Here is a 14433-nt window from a genome sequence, read left to right on the forward strand (position 1 = left end):
CCAGCCAGGAACTCAGACAGGAGTTCACAGCGCATCTCAGCCCCAACCTCAATCTTCTAAGAACCTTCACTCCTGGCCCCGAGAGGAACCTGGGAATTTAGCCACAGCTGCCTGGCTTCTTGCTCTGCTCTTTGTAGTAAAAGCCTCTTTCTTCCATCACCTGGACACCGTGATTGTCTTGCTTTGTGTCGGCTGAGGAGCCCAGGTTTGGGGATGTTTCATATCAATTAGGATGGGAACAAAGGATGTGGTTAGGGACCAGTCCTAGAAGAACAGTTTATGATGGTTGATTGGAAGAGCAACTTTGCAGAGCGTCCAAAAATTATACTTTAAAATGTGGTATACCCAACCGGAACCAAAGAATCCATATCCAAAGCACATCATGTTGTGACAACTGTGACTAGAGCGTAAAAAATAGCAAGTTTAGAATTCTGAAATGAAGGCTAAAGTCAGAACTAGGCTGGCAGCAAAGGGGAAGGAAGCCGAGCCACCCAGGTGGAACCTCAGAGGCTTCCGCCCCGCCTGCCTCCCATCTGATTGGGCCTTGTGTGGATGTGGGTGGGACTAAGTCGGCTGTTGGGTGTCATTCTGCCTGCATGGGAACCAACCAAAAACTGTCTTGAGGCATATTCCCTCCCTCCCTGCCTTGCTCCCATTTAACTCTGCTCCAATTCCATCTAAGCGCTCCATTCTCCAGAACCCTCACAGATCTTTTCCACCTGAGTGTTAAAAAAAGTAATAAAATCACCCTTTTCCCAGACCTAATGCTAGAACGCCTGCTTCTGCATCCCAACAACTTCCTTCCATTTTAACAGGAACCAAACATCTGATCACGAACTCATCGTGATGGAGGAGGGATTCCGTACGCATGTTAAACTCCCAGCAATTTATCTTCATGTTTTCAAGGGAAGCTTGCCAGAGCAGAGGAATGCGTTGCTGACAGTGGGATTACAGGAGAGGAGTTTTCTGAGTGCAGTGGTGGAGAAGGAGTCACCCTTCAGGGTGTTCCCCGAGCGGCCTCGTCTCTATTCACATTTCCATCCAACCTCTGTCAATCCTTAATAAGAGCCAAGCCAAGTCCCTTCCCCACCCTCCAGCCACCAAGGACTTAAGGAAAGAGGTACCCTCTTGGAAGAGAAAATCTTGTGTTCATCAAGATCAAATTAGGGGAAAATTTTTTATATTCTGTTCAGTGATTTCTACAGAGTTGGCAATTACATGCTTTTTATGTCCTTGGCCTCTCCTATGGAAGCTGCCTACTCATTCCAGTTGCCTGGTGTTTGCTAATTAAGCATCTTTAAAGCAAGGAAATTAACCCATTTGCTAAGTGCCACCTATGTTTTTCTATACATCCAGAATAACCATTAACTCCAACCTTGTGACTTTGATTGCAATTTAATTCAAACCCTTGTTTGCTTTAAGGATTGAAATAGGTTTTAATAATACCAGCATCAACAATAATTATGCTAATAGCAAATGATGACCACGGCAGCAGCCATGGTGCTTAAAGCTTGTCTTCCAACTGAGGTTTTCTCATCATTTCCAAAACTACCAAAGTTTGTCGACATTTTCAGAAGTCTTTTATTGACTTATCTCAAGTGGTGTAATTTCTGATCAAATAGATCCACTGCTGAGATGTTCACACTTTACTGTCTGTGCAAGAAGCAAAAAAAGTAAATGATATAGACAAGTGCCTAATAAAAACTCAGAATGACTTTTTTTAATTGAGAAAAGAATCAAAAAGCCTTTTATTTGATGCACATCTGTTTGCAAATCTATTCACCATATTTGTCATGCCTCCTTTTCCCTTCAACTCTTCCTACTATGGTTCCATTGTTATTTCGTCCTCTTCCTATTTTTTTCCTTTTGGGGCAGGGGGCAGGCATCTGTCTCTCATCTTTCACTGCCCTTTTCAACAAACCCAACAGTGAGACAAACAGCCTCTTGCATAATGAATTGCATTTTCACTCTGGGTTTTTTGTTTTTTTTTTTTTTTTTTTTTTTCAGGAATACTAGTTCTGACTGAATGTATTAAGTGAAGCCCCAGGATTTAATGGAGGCTAAGAGGCCCCCTCCACAGGTGAGTAAGCTGGACTGACCAACGTGTGGGAGATGGGCATTAGGGATGTTTGGTCCAAGCTCTTTCACAAGGACATAAAATGAAAATGCTCTGCTCTGAGTTCAGAAGGCACACCCTGGTGATAACAGGGACTGCAGGAGCTTTCCTGATCTACTCTGTTGAGCTGTCAGAATCTAGAGTCACTTGCACTCTTGGACAATGGGGAGTATATTAATTGACCAGAAACAGGCCACAGGATTGTCTCAGAAGCGTGTGCCTCCTTCTGAAATGTCTGAACCTGACCTGGGCTCTTGACCTTGCCTCCTTGATCCTAGCTTTTATGAGACAGGATGGATCTGCTGCCCAGGGTCCATGGTGCCAGTCTGAAAGGCTTTATCAATTCCAGCACCTCACAGAGCACCTCCTGTAAGGTCACCACAAGACACACCGAACACCCCAACACCCGAGTTACAGCAGAGGCTTATGGCCAGGTGGGAGAAGCCTGACGGGCTGGTGGGGAGAGGGCAAGAGTAAGAGGGAGAGGAATCAGGAGGACACGTGTGCGGGAAGCAGGTCCTATCATACCTTTGCAGGGGACAGGGAAAGAGGAGCAACAAATCCCATTAGGGTGGAGGTGGAGCTGACACCTGTGGTTGGGCCATCTGGTCACCTGGCTTGTAACAATGGTGATGGGGGCCAGAGCTGAAGATGACATCTGGGGCATAGATGGCACCACAGATAAGATGGCACCATTTTACTAGCACCTCCCACTAGGAAGTTTGAATGAGGATATCTTGGGTAGCATTTCTAATGCACACTTGTGCAATTCTGCCTGTAATTCAAAGTAAATAGGAAAAAAAAATTATTCCCACTGTGTTGCAAAAATTGAAATGGAATAAGAACTGTTGATTCTAATCCCTCAGCCCAGGACTTCAGATGCCAGTAATGATTGCCAGGAATCAACACCCATGGAGTACATCCCAGAAACTTAATTATTGTCTAGTTATTTAATATTTACAATGCTAAGCATGTGCTGGCAGTGCTGGGCTCATTTAAAGAATCATGCCTGGAGTCTTCAGTGCACCCAGGATGATGGCTACAGGTGTGTGAAAGGCAAGGCAATCCAGAGACACTAACACACAGAGTCAATTACTTTTCCTGTTGCTTTTCTTTGCTACTTGCACAGATCTGAGTCCTCCTGGCCTTCCAGGTAAGCACACTGGCTACCATTCTTTTTGGGTCATGAACATGAACTGTGAAAAAATGAAGAGGTTTTGATGACAGGGGATATTGAAAGGGGGAACCACATCAGGGGAACGGGGGATCTCCACAGGTGAAGGGTGGTTAGAAGAGAGGGAGAGAGTTGTAACAAGGGGTGGACCTGAAGGGAAAACCCTGAATTGGGAAGCGATTCCAGGTCACTCAAATAGGGAGAGAATTATTATCTTAAAAAACATTGGGTGGGTGAACCTGCCAAGAGTCTCCTAGAGGGCACTTGTTTGAGCATTTGAAGCCACCAGCACGCTCAATCTTTTCTAAGAAGGAACTCGTTCACCCCACTGGCCTGTGCCTAGAACTATGTAATAAAGGACTTTATTGCACTGACAGCCTATACCACACCTGAGATGCCATCAAGAGAATGGCCTTGGCCATGCCCTGGGACTTCTGCCAGGCCCCTTGGAATTTATACCTTGTGCACATGATCCATCCTACCCACATCCAGGTTTTTGCAGCCTATTTAGAAAGCCAGGAAAACGAAAGGAGTCTTAAACAGAAGGGGTCTATGTGTGCACGCAGTGCGATGGGTTGAGGGATGCTCTGTGCTGATTACACCCATGTAGAAGGATCAGTAGATAATGACACCCACGCTCCTCCCCCCAAAAAAAGCAAACACCACAAACACACAGATTGTCCGCCAGTGGCTTGCTCTACTTGCCCCTTTTGTTCAGAGGGTATTAAATGCTGCTTGTTTAAAGCCAATGGCAGCCACACAACCAGCCCTGCATGTTCCTTGACCCCTTGATCACCTCAATGCCCCCTTGGACTTCAACCCAATTGGCTTAGTGAGGCCAGAGCTGAGTGGCCACGAGGCTTCTGGGAATGTGGCAATCACAGAAGGCAACGTGTGCTCCGGCAGAGAGGCAGAGATGCAGCACACACTCAGAGGCCACCTTGCAGTGTCTTAGAAAGTTACAGGACCAGTGATTTATTTTCAGTGCAGTCGTTTGGAAATGGGCAGACAGGCTATCAACAAGGGAACTGGCAAAGAGCTTTTCTTCATAGTGGTATTAGATGACCACTTTTAGATTTAGGTTTTTAAGGCTAGGGTTCCTGAGATGTTTTATTTCTTCCCAGAAACTCTGCCTTTAAATGCTACCTGGGGTATGGCCTCCTGGGCAGCTCCAGCCTTTCCCTGGCTAATATGAGACAGCGATGAATTTTCCATGTCTGATAGTACCCACACTATTTTCAGCCCTCAACCTGCAGGTGGAATTTGCTGCCGCCCAAAAATCTCACTTGTTCTAGAGCTAAGGTACCTGCTGGGAGGATGGAGCCAGGCAAGACAGGGTCTGCCCTTATCCCACAGGGGAACCCCTTGCAAGCAGCACCAGGCAGCCCTTCGGAGAATGTGCAGGTGAGTGGTCTATGTTGAGGCCTCTTTAATTATTTCAACTAGAGCACAAACTGAGAACCTACGGCAACAACCACCTACAGCACCTGTTCTTATCTGAGAATGACGGCCATCCTTTTTGTTAATCTTTGATAGAAACATCACAAAAAGCAAAATTCTCCAAGAGGTTCAACAAAGAACCCTCAGAAAGACTAAAATGATCCAAAAGCAACTTTCATCATAGGGACTTTTAACAATGCAGAGTAGTTCTTCCTTAGTCAGGCAAGCTGGGAAGCTGCAAGAGCTCCAGGCCTTGTTGGTTTTTGCTTATAACAGACAAAACGTCTCTGTGATCCAAGCTACTTCCACTGGAGGAGGCACATTCTTAGATGGGAATGTGGGGCACAGGCCACAGGGTTCCCTGTGACTCCCATCCTGGACGTCTTTAATTTAGTGCTGGAGCAATCTCGTGTATTACCACCCATGCACTCGGAGCTCTGCGTGCACAACTTCTCAGGAAATCATTAGGGCAAGTACTGATTCAGTGAGAGACTGAAGCTATAAAGCTAAGTGCCATGGAAGAATTCAAGGCTTTTCTTGCCCAGGGTTCAAGTGTGTAAGTCACATTCCAATGTTTTGTTCACTTGGAGGGAAAAAAAAAAGAAAAGAAAGATCTAGGCTTGTCTAAGAAGTTGGAGGGAGGAAGTATTAGATATGGCCTAAGGCCTTTTTTTAATCAAATGTGATTAGGTTCAGCTGCATAGAGTAGAAAACCCAAAGAGCAGTGTTTCAACAAGATAAGGGTTTGATTTTTTTTTTTCCTTTCTCAGGAAAAGGAAATTTGGGCAGGCAGCATGACTGTCAGCTGAACTCAGAAACCAGATTCCTCTTATCTTTATTTTCTGCAGTTCTTAGGCCTGGCTTCCCTCCTGAAGGTCATATTTTGGTCACAAAACGGCCTCTCTGGCCCAGCTCTGGAGCAGAGGTTTTTCAGTGTGATCTCACAGCCAGCAGTGTCGGCAGCACCCAGGAACTCCTTAGACACTGGGCTCCTTGGACCACACCCCAGTCTGACTGCCTCAGAAACTGGGTGGGGCCCAGTGATTGGGGTTTAACAAGTCATCCAGGAGATTCTGCTACACCCTCAGGCCGACGCCCGTGAATCCAGCAAGCCCCAGTAGGAAGACCGGGAGGAAAGGCCGAGAAGTATGGCACCAGCTGAGTCACATCCCGAGCAACAGGCTTCCCAGAGCCCCACGCAGAGGTTTCCAGCACCTTCTCCCTAGACCCTCCTGCAGCCTCCCCCAAATCAGGAAATGTCGGCGTTGGCTGGGCGTGCTGTCACCCTGCCCAGTGTGGAGATTCCCTAGTATGGAAAGCAACATGGCTTCCCTGCCTTTTGGCTAAGATTAGGCATAGAAAAGGAACACTAGCTACTTGGATGGCAGCTAGTAGAAGAATATTACCAACCAGCAGCTGGGAGCGTTTTGGTTACTGTTTTGCACCTGGTATTTCGGTGCTCAAATTCACCCACCAATTGTTTCAGTGGGTAAAATTGTTTCAGTAACTTACACTTTAAAAAAAAAAAAAAAGTTACTTTTGTAATGTAGTGGAATCAAATAAGCCTTTGTGTGCTCTGTATTCCCTTATGAACTAGTGGATTGACTCAGGAGAATGAAAAGAAACAGAGTAACATCAGCATCCCATCATCAGAAGACTTGCCACCTCCTCTATCTTTATCAGTGGGCCGCTCTTAGACAAAGGAACCCAAAGACTTGTGGCCAGCCCACATGGAGAATCCACTCAGAATCTTACCTCACTGGGTGCATCAACCGGCCAGAAAAAATGCTTTGCCCTCTTGTCCAGCCTCAGCGACAGATCTGTAAACCGTGATTCCCTGTTCAGAAGAGCCTTTGGCTGAGTTGACCGGGGCCGAGTCTCTGCTGTTCTCAGAGCCGTCTCCAGGAGTTTTATGCAATATTCTCAGGACCGGCAACTGGGTGGTGTGAGGCTTGGGGAGCCGGGCAGAGGGAGGTGTTGACTCCAATGCCACTGCAGCAAGAGGCTCAGTCGACGCAACGGAAAGCTCGGATGCTGGTCTGACCCCACCAGTCTCCCCAGGTGAGGCTAGGAGGTGGAGTCGGGCTGACCCATGCGTCAGTCATTGGCTATCCCCAACTGTGGGAGGGTGTATGAGCTTGGGGGAGGCAGCTCCTTTAAAGCCCGCCATTTCTATCTATACGACCCACAGCCGGGGGAATGAGCATGTAGGTCCTGAAGGGAATTGGGATATTTGGGTGCTTCTGCCCAGCATCCACTGTGGAAAAGATCAGAACCTTTCTAGATTTTATTCTTGACAATATCTGTAGTCATCAAAGATATTGAGTAGAATGGAAGTCCTCACCAAAGCTTACAGACCCCACGTGAGCTGGCTACTGAGCGCTTCTTGGTGTTGCCTCCCAAACTCACTCCTCTCCACCCTTGCTTTCTGCTCCCTGAGCATGGTGAGGGCCTCAGGGCCTTTGCACTTGCTATTCCTACCCTGGACCATGCTTCTTTGTAGATAACCATGTGGCAGGCTTCCCTGTTGTGCTTGTATATCTGCTCAGACATCACTGTGCTGGAGCTGCCGTTATGAGCACCCTGTCTGCAGTATCTTCACCCCATCTCCCTCACTTTTTTTTCACAACACTTTGCACTTTCTGACAACATTGTATATGTCCACCGCCTTTTTCCTGTCTGTCCCTTAACTATAAAAAGAAAACCTGTGAAGTGAGGGTCTGGTCTGCTTGTCAACAATGTATAAAACCTCTAAAATAGAGCCTGGCACATGGTGGACATGCAGTAACATGTGGTGAAGGCATAAATGAATTCATTTGGATCACTTGTCTCTGAGGAACTTACTGGAGTGGAAGAGGTTAATTTTAAGCAGAAATGAACAAGATGAATGATGATCTTTAGCTAAGCAGATAGTTTTAACCAGTACATCACAACCCTCCCGACCAGTCCTCCGAAGCAATTGTTCCCATGATAAGTCATTGCTTGCATCGGTTTGTGATACATTTTTATGAACTTAATTTCCCTGTGGTGCACATTCTGCCCTTCCCATTTGGTATAGTACATCTTTCATCATTTTTAAAGCCCCTGTCACTTTAACCGGGTCCTCGAGGAACACCTGTGATGCGCTTGCAGGTGTGAGCTGTAATCCCAGCGGACTCCAGCATCCCCGACTAATCCAAACTTGGAACACAATCAAGGTGTTATTTCATTTTTTTTCCTTACAAGTTAATGAAAACCTTATTTGAGGTTTCTGGTCCACCCAGGTCAGGCCAGTGACATCAGTAGCCTAGGAAGCAGCGGAATGGGGATTTTCGCTGATGGGGCTGGAGTTCATTTCCTGCTGGGGCAGCTGTACCCAGCCAGAATCTGTCTAATTCTGTCCAGAGGGCTCTTTTCAAGACCTGGGACGGTGGAAGGAGTGTCCAGGGGATTTCAGAAAGTTTGTAGAGAAATGCACTGAAAAGATTATATGCATTTGCCATGAACTTCTGGAAGTTCCCTTTTTTCCTGGTCTGGGGTGGCTGAGAAGCAGGGAGACGAAGACCTGGGAAAGAATGGCCCAGGCTCTCTGCGCTGTCACAGCAGCTAAGTGCCTTGGTGGCCTTGCCAGCCAAGGCCAGAAGGTGACAGAGTCCATCTCATGAGGAGTTCTGTGAGACTCCTGACCATGCAGAGTGGCTGCTGCCCCTGATGACAACGTGCAGCCTCAGTATTGAGGGCGACCCCTGAAATCGCCTCTGCAGGGCTCTCACCGTGACTCTGACCTTGCCTCCGCCAGAACGGACAGTTCTGGGGCCGCAGCAGCAGCAGGGCCAGTGGGGAGGTTCCTGTATAGACCACTAACTGGGTCAGGTGCTGTGGGGCCGGGGAGAAAAAACGAGGAGAAGGGTGTGTGTGGCAGCCACCATTGCACAGAGTTCCCCCTCATTGCCTTCCAGCCGTATCCAGGGCAAGGGCAGGGACAATGTGCTTGAGTGCTCTGGGCTTCAGAGGCTCTGTAATTTTGGCTTCCATTTAGATGTGACTCTGTTTGTAGCCACAGCCAGGTGGCTTTTGGGTTAAACAGTGGTTGACCTTGAGTTCTGGAAAAGCTACCTCTTGAAAGCTGTTTAAAAGCTTTCATTCACTCTCCAAATAGAATCCACCTGCTTTTCAGATTCTGATTTTTTTTTTAAACTTTGTTTCTGTAAAAGACGATTTCCACAGCTTGAATACTTGAAAAATTCAAGTTTTAACTCTATGGGATTGAACCAGTATAGAATTAAAGGAAACTAAATTCTGTTTGCTTGTAAAGCATTGCTCTCAGCAGGTGTCCAGAGCTAGAATTCATACAACTCTGATTCTTCAAATGACCAGAAGTTCAAGGTTCCTTCTTTTTGCCTGGGCATCTCTCTCTCTCTCTCTCTCTCTCTCTCTCTCTCTGTCTCTCTCTCTCTCTCAAAGATTTGTGTATTTATTTGAAAGGCAGAGCTACAGAGAGAGAGAGGGAGATTCTGTCTCCTGATTCAACACCTCAAATGGCTGCAATGGCTGAGGCTGGGTCTGGTAGAAGCCAGAAGCCAGGAGCCAGAAGCTTTAGCCAGGTATCCCACACAGGTGGCAGGCCCCAAATACTTGGGCCATATTCTGCTGCTTTCTCAGTTGCATGATTAGGGAGCTGGACTAGAAGTGGAGCAGCTGAGACTTGAACCAGTGTCTGTCTGTGATGCTGGCTTTGTAGGCAGTGACTTAATCTGCTGCACCATAATGTTGCCCCCCATCACCACTTCACAAAAGATACCTAGAAGCCTACATTTTGCACTTGTTATAATGATGAATTTTCTTTGAGTCTAATGCTTTATGTTTACCTCTTTTCATCCTTTTTCACTTAATTTTATCCATTCAATAGAGAATAGTTTTTATCCAATTTTATAAAAGAAAAAAACTGGGAGACAGGGACCAAAATTGTAGTGCTAATGATTGACAAACTGGGGCAAAAAAAATCTCTCTATAACCACCACTCTACTGCATCCCAACACTGCCAAACTTAAATCCTCCTTGACCCTTTTAGTAGCCACCCCATCTTCTAGTCCATCCTTGGGGTATTTTTTTAATGAGTTACAGAGAGGGAGAGACACAGAGAGATCACCCACCCACTGGTTTACTCCCCACATGGCCACAAGGGCCAGTCTGAATCCAGGAGCCGGGAACTTCTCTGGGGTCTCCCACATCCATGACAGGGGCCCAAACATTTGAGCTATCTCCTACTGCTTTTCCAGGCCACTCGCAGGGAGCTGGATTGGAAGAGGAGCAGCCAGGACATGTGGGATGCCGGGGTCCGAGGTGGTGCCTTAACCCTCTACGCCACGACACAGGCCTCCATCCAAGGTTTGAAAGTGAGCCCCTAGCCAGTGTCTTGAATGCAGATGCCACATGCCACCAGGTCCTGGGCTCCAGGCTCTCCCCAGGAGCTCAGCGTGCCCTTGCCCTGCCTTTGGATAGCAAATCAACCACTTAGTGAAATTAACTCTCTGACTTGAGGGAGTGGTGCAGCTGGCCCAGTGAGGTTCTCATCACGGACGCAGGAGGTCTTCGTTTCTCTGATGGATTTCAGGAGATTCTTTTTCTAGAAATTCCAGGCCCCCAGCAAGAAGTAATAGCTCCCAGAGTGGCCGCAGCCTGCCCTGTATGCATCAAAATCCCCTACAAGAACACCACTGAGCAGTCACAGGTGGGCCCTGAGCACCGCACACCTGCCAGGAAGCTGGACACTCACCTCCCAGCCCCAACTTCCAGCTACAAGAACCTGGACTCCAGACACCCGCGCGAGCCCAGAATGAAGCCGTAGCTGGCCAGCTCCAAGGTCTGCACACTACGATAAACACCTCCTTTCTTTCACCATTCCTGACGTTGTGATTGGTTTTATGCTCTTCAGGGTGAGCGAACCTAGATTTGCGGTTCCACAGCATCTCCTCCAGCCAGTTTTGGGGGTTCTGTGTCATCAGATTCCACTCCTGAGCAAACACAGTGGCCAGTCGGGGAGCTCTGGTTGTGAGGTCTGTCAGGAGCTTAAGGAAATGAGTGAGAGCTCCTTTTCTGAGTGCCATCAGCAAATGTCTCCCGAAAATATCACTGGCAAGCATCATCAGGAGCCCAGAGGAATGCGGCAGGCCGGCCTGGCGCCCTGCCGAGTGCCCACCTGGGCTCTGCAGGAATGATTTCACACTTCTTCCCCGAGGCTACAGCTATTGAAGCCCACAGCAGGGTCCTTTTCCCAGCAGTCCCCAGCCTGCCTGCTGTCTGACAGGCAATTTGATTTATCCCTGGGCTTTTATGTTGGCACTGTCTGGAGTAAAAGTGGCAAGGCAGAAAGACAGTCAAGAGTCACAATTGCTTTTATTGCGCAAGGGAGAGCCATCGGAACTGATTCTTTTAATTAACATGGTAGAGGCTGGCCAGGGAGGTAGCTGGTTCAAACAGCCTGGTTTAGGAGAACTTGGTTCCTAACTTCTAGTGCAACACAGGTGTCTTAACTGTTAGGCTAATGCCGACTCCCTCCCTTTTCCTATGTGGAGGAGGGCGAAGAATGGGGGAAAATCAAAGAAATAGTAAAGGATTTTTAGGGGAACTCAGTGGGCTCGGGAACCTACAATGGCCTGGACAAAGTCCATGGGGCCCACAGCACAGATAATGGCTTGTAAATAACTCTCTATGGGACCTAAATAGGGGACAATGGTGTGTGACAACAACCTGTCCAGGCTTGTAGATAGAGTTCAAACAAATGAGTTTAGTCTTCTGTGGTTAATGAGGGTTCAACAGGAAGACAGAGAGCTGTTTCCCCATTGGTCAGGTAGATAAGAGAACTTTCCCAAAGGGCTCTCTCTGCTCTGGGAAGGGAGAAGCCCAGGAGGGTCAGGATGACCTTGATGCTGAGGTGGGTTCTAGGGCCTCTAAGAGCATCGGTCTGTTGGGTTTGCTGAGCCCCAGTGCAGCTCATGTTTTCCTATTAGCCTGGAGTATGCTCGCTTTGTTCCTTCTTATTTCATGCCCACCTTTCATCACACAACCAAGTGTTTGCCTGGGAAATCTGCCATATCCTACTCATTGTTCACTTTACTTACTCTATCCTTAAAAATCAGATACCGGGGCCTGCACTGTGGCATAGTACATTAAGCCTCCACCTGTGGGTTCCTACATTCATGAGGGCACTGGTTCATGTCCTGGTTGTTCCACTTTCAATCCAGCTCCTTGCTAATGCACCTGTTAAAGCAGTGGAAGATGGCCCAAGTGCTTGGGCCTCTGCACCCATGTGGGAGACCCAGAGGAAGCTCCTGGCTCCTGGCTTTGGATCGGCCCAGCTCTGGCTGTCGTAGCTTTAGGGAGTGAACCAACGGATGGAAGACTTCTCTTTCTCTCTCTCTGTCTTTAACTTTGCCTTCAAATGAATAAATAAATCTTCAAAAAAAAAAAAAAAAGATGTCTTCTAGTACTAATTCGTGGGCACTTCCAAGAATTTTCTGAAAAATGAAATTAGAAGATAAGTTTGTTTTGGTGAAAAAAATCTTGAAATTCTTCATATAATGGAGTCTTCAAAAAAGCTCATGGAAAAGGCATCTTATGAAAAAATGGTGCATGAATTTCAAAATTATTTTATATCAAAATAAACTTATCTGTAATACTGTGTTCCCACAAACTTTTTAAAAAAAGGTTTATTTTTTTCATTGGAAAGTCAGAGTTATAGAAAGGGAAAGGGAGAGGGAGAGACAGAGATCTTCCATCCACGGGTTCACTACCCAGATCACCAATAGCCAGTGCTGGGTCAGGCCAAAGCCAGGAGCCAAGAGCTTCCTCTGGTTCTCCCCTATGGGTGGCAGGGGCCTAAACACTGGGCTATTTTCCAAAGCTTTCTCAGGCTATTAGCAGGGAGCTGGATCACAGGCCGTGGTTTTTTACCTGCTATGTAACAATGCTGGCTCCTCCCACAAACTTTTTGAAAAACCCTTGTATGTATGTAGTTAGTACAAATTGATCAGCTGGCTGGCTGGAGACCAAGCTGGTGGTAAAATTCTGTTAGGTGAAAATCTTGGGAAACAAATGAGAACTTCAACTCATAAAAGAGACACGATGGTTTCTAAAAAAGAAAAAGAGCCTTTTATACACGTTGTGATTTTTTCCCCTCCAGGACCTTTTTATGTCCTAACTTCCTAGCTGGAGATGACCAAGGTAACTTTATTTTATTTTTTTTTTAACTTTTATTTAATGAATGCAAATTTCCAAAGTACAGCTTATGGATTACAATGGCTTCGCCCCCATAACATCCCTCCCACCCGCAACCCTCCCCTTATCCACTCCCTCTCCCCTTCCATTCACATCAAGATTCATTTTCAATTCTCTTTATATACAAAAGATCAGTTTAGCATACATTAAGTAAAGATTTCAACAGTTTGCTCCCACACAGAAACATAAAGTGAAAAATACTGTTTGAGTACTAGTTATAGCATTAAATCTCAATGTACAGCACACTAAGGACAAAGATCCTACATGAGGAGTAAGTGCACAGTGACTCCTGTTGTTGACTTAACAAATTGACACTCTTGTTTATGGCATCAGTAATCACCCTAGGCTCTTGTCATGAGTTTCCAAGGCTACGGAAGCCCCCTGAGTTCACTGACTCTGATCATATTTAGACAAGGCCATGGTCAAAGTGGAAGTTCTCTCCTCCCTTCAGAGAAAGGTACCTCCTTCTTTGATGACCCATTCTTTCCACTGGGATCTCACTCGCAGAGATCTTTCATTTAGGTTTTTTTTTTTCCCCAGAGTGTCTTGGCTTTCCATGCCTGAAATACTCTCATGGGCATTTCAGCTGGATCCGCACACCTTAAGGGCTGATTCTGAGGCTGTTTAGGACATCTGCCATTCTATGGGTCTGCTGTGTGTCTCACTTCCCATGTTGGATCATTCTCTCCCTTTTTTATTCTATCAGCCAGTATTTGCAGACACTATTCTTGTTTATGTGAACCCTTTGGTTCTTAGTCCTATCATTATGATCAATTGTGAACAGAAATTGATCACTGGGACTAGTGAGATGGCATTGGTACATGCCACCTTGATGGGATTGAATTCGAATCCCCTGGTATGTTTCTAACTCTACCGTTTGAGGTAAGTCAGCTTGAGCATGTCCCGAACTGCACATCTCTTCCCTCTCTTATTCCCACTCTTATATTTAACAGCGATCACTTTTCAGTTAAGTTTCAGCACTTAAGAAGAATTGTGTATTGATTACAGTATTCAACCAAAAGTATTAAGTAGAAAAAACAAAAAAATACTAAGAGGGATAACATATTAAGTTGCTCATCAACAGTCAGGGTGAGGGCTGATCTAGTCACCATTTCTCATAGTGTTCATTTCACTTTAACAGGTTTCCTTTTTGGTGTTCAGTTAGTTGTCACCTATCAAGGAGAACAAGTGGTATTTGTCCCTTTGGGATTGGCTTATTTCACTAAGCATAATGTTTTCCAAATTCCTAACAGGGATCACTTTTCAGTTAAAATTTAAACACCTAAGAATAATTGTGTGTTAATTACAGAGTTCAACCAATGGTACTAGAACAAAAAAAATACTAAAATGGATAAAGTATTACATTGTACATCAACCGTCAGGACAAGAGCTGATCAAGTCACTGTTTCTCATAGTGTCCATTTCACTTCAACAAGTTTCCCCTTTG

At 46.2% G+C, this 14433-nt stretch overlaps 1 long non-coding RNA gene across 2 annotated transcripts in view; it reads right to left on the minus strand.

Annotated features, from left to right (window-relative positions):
- LOC127491140 (uncharacterized) overlaps window positions 1-6626 on the minus strand; it is a 104156-nt gene extending 97530 nt beyond the window's left edge. For both annotated transcript variants that reach the window (XR_016223420.1, XR_016223419.1), the window contains exon 1: window positions 6486-6626. This is a non-coding gene — a long non-coding RNA (uncharacterized LOC127491140). The remainder of the gene's footprint in view (window positions 1-6485) is intronic.
- Between the last annotated feature and the right edge of the window lie 7807 nt (window positions 6627-14433).

The sequence above is a fragment of the Oryctolagus cuniculus genome, chromosome 1, assembly GCF_051225735.1.
Source record: "Oryctolagus cuniculus isolate XC-2025 breed Fujian yellow rabbit chromosome 1, ASM5122573v1, whole genome shotgun sequence".
Classification (NCBI taxonomy): domain Eukaryota; kingdom Metazoa; phylum Chordata; class Mammalia; order Lagomorpha; family Leporidae; genus Oryctolagus; species Oryctolagus cuniculus.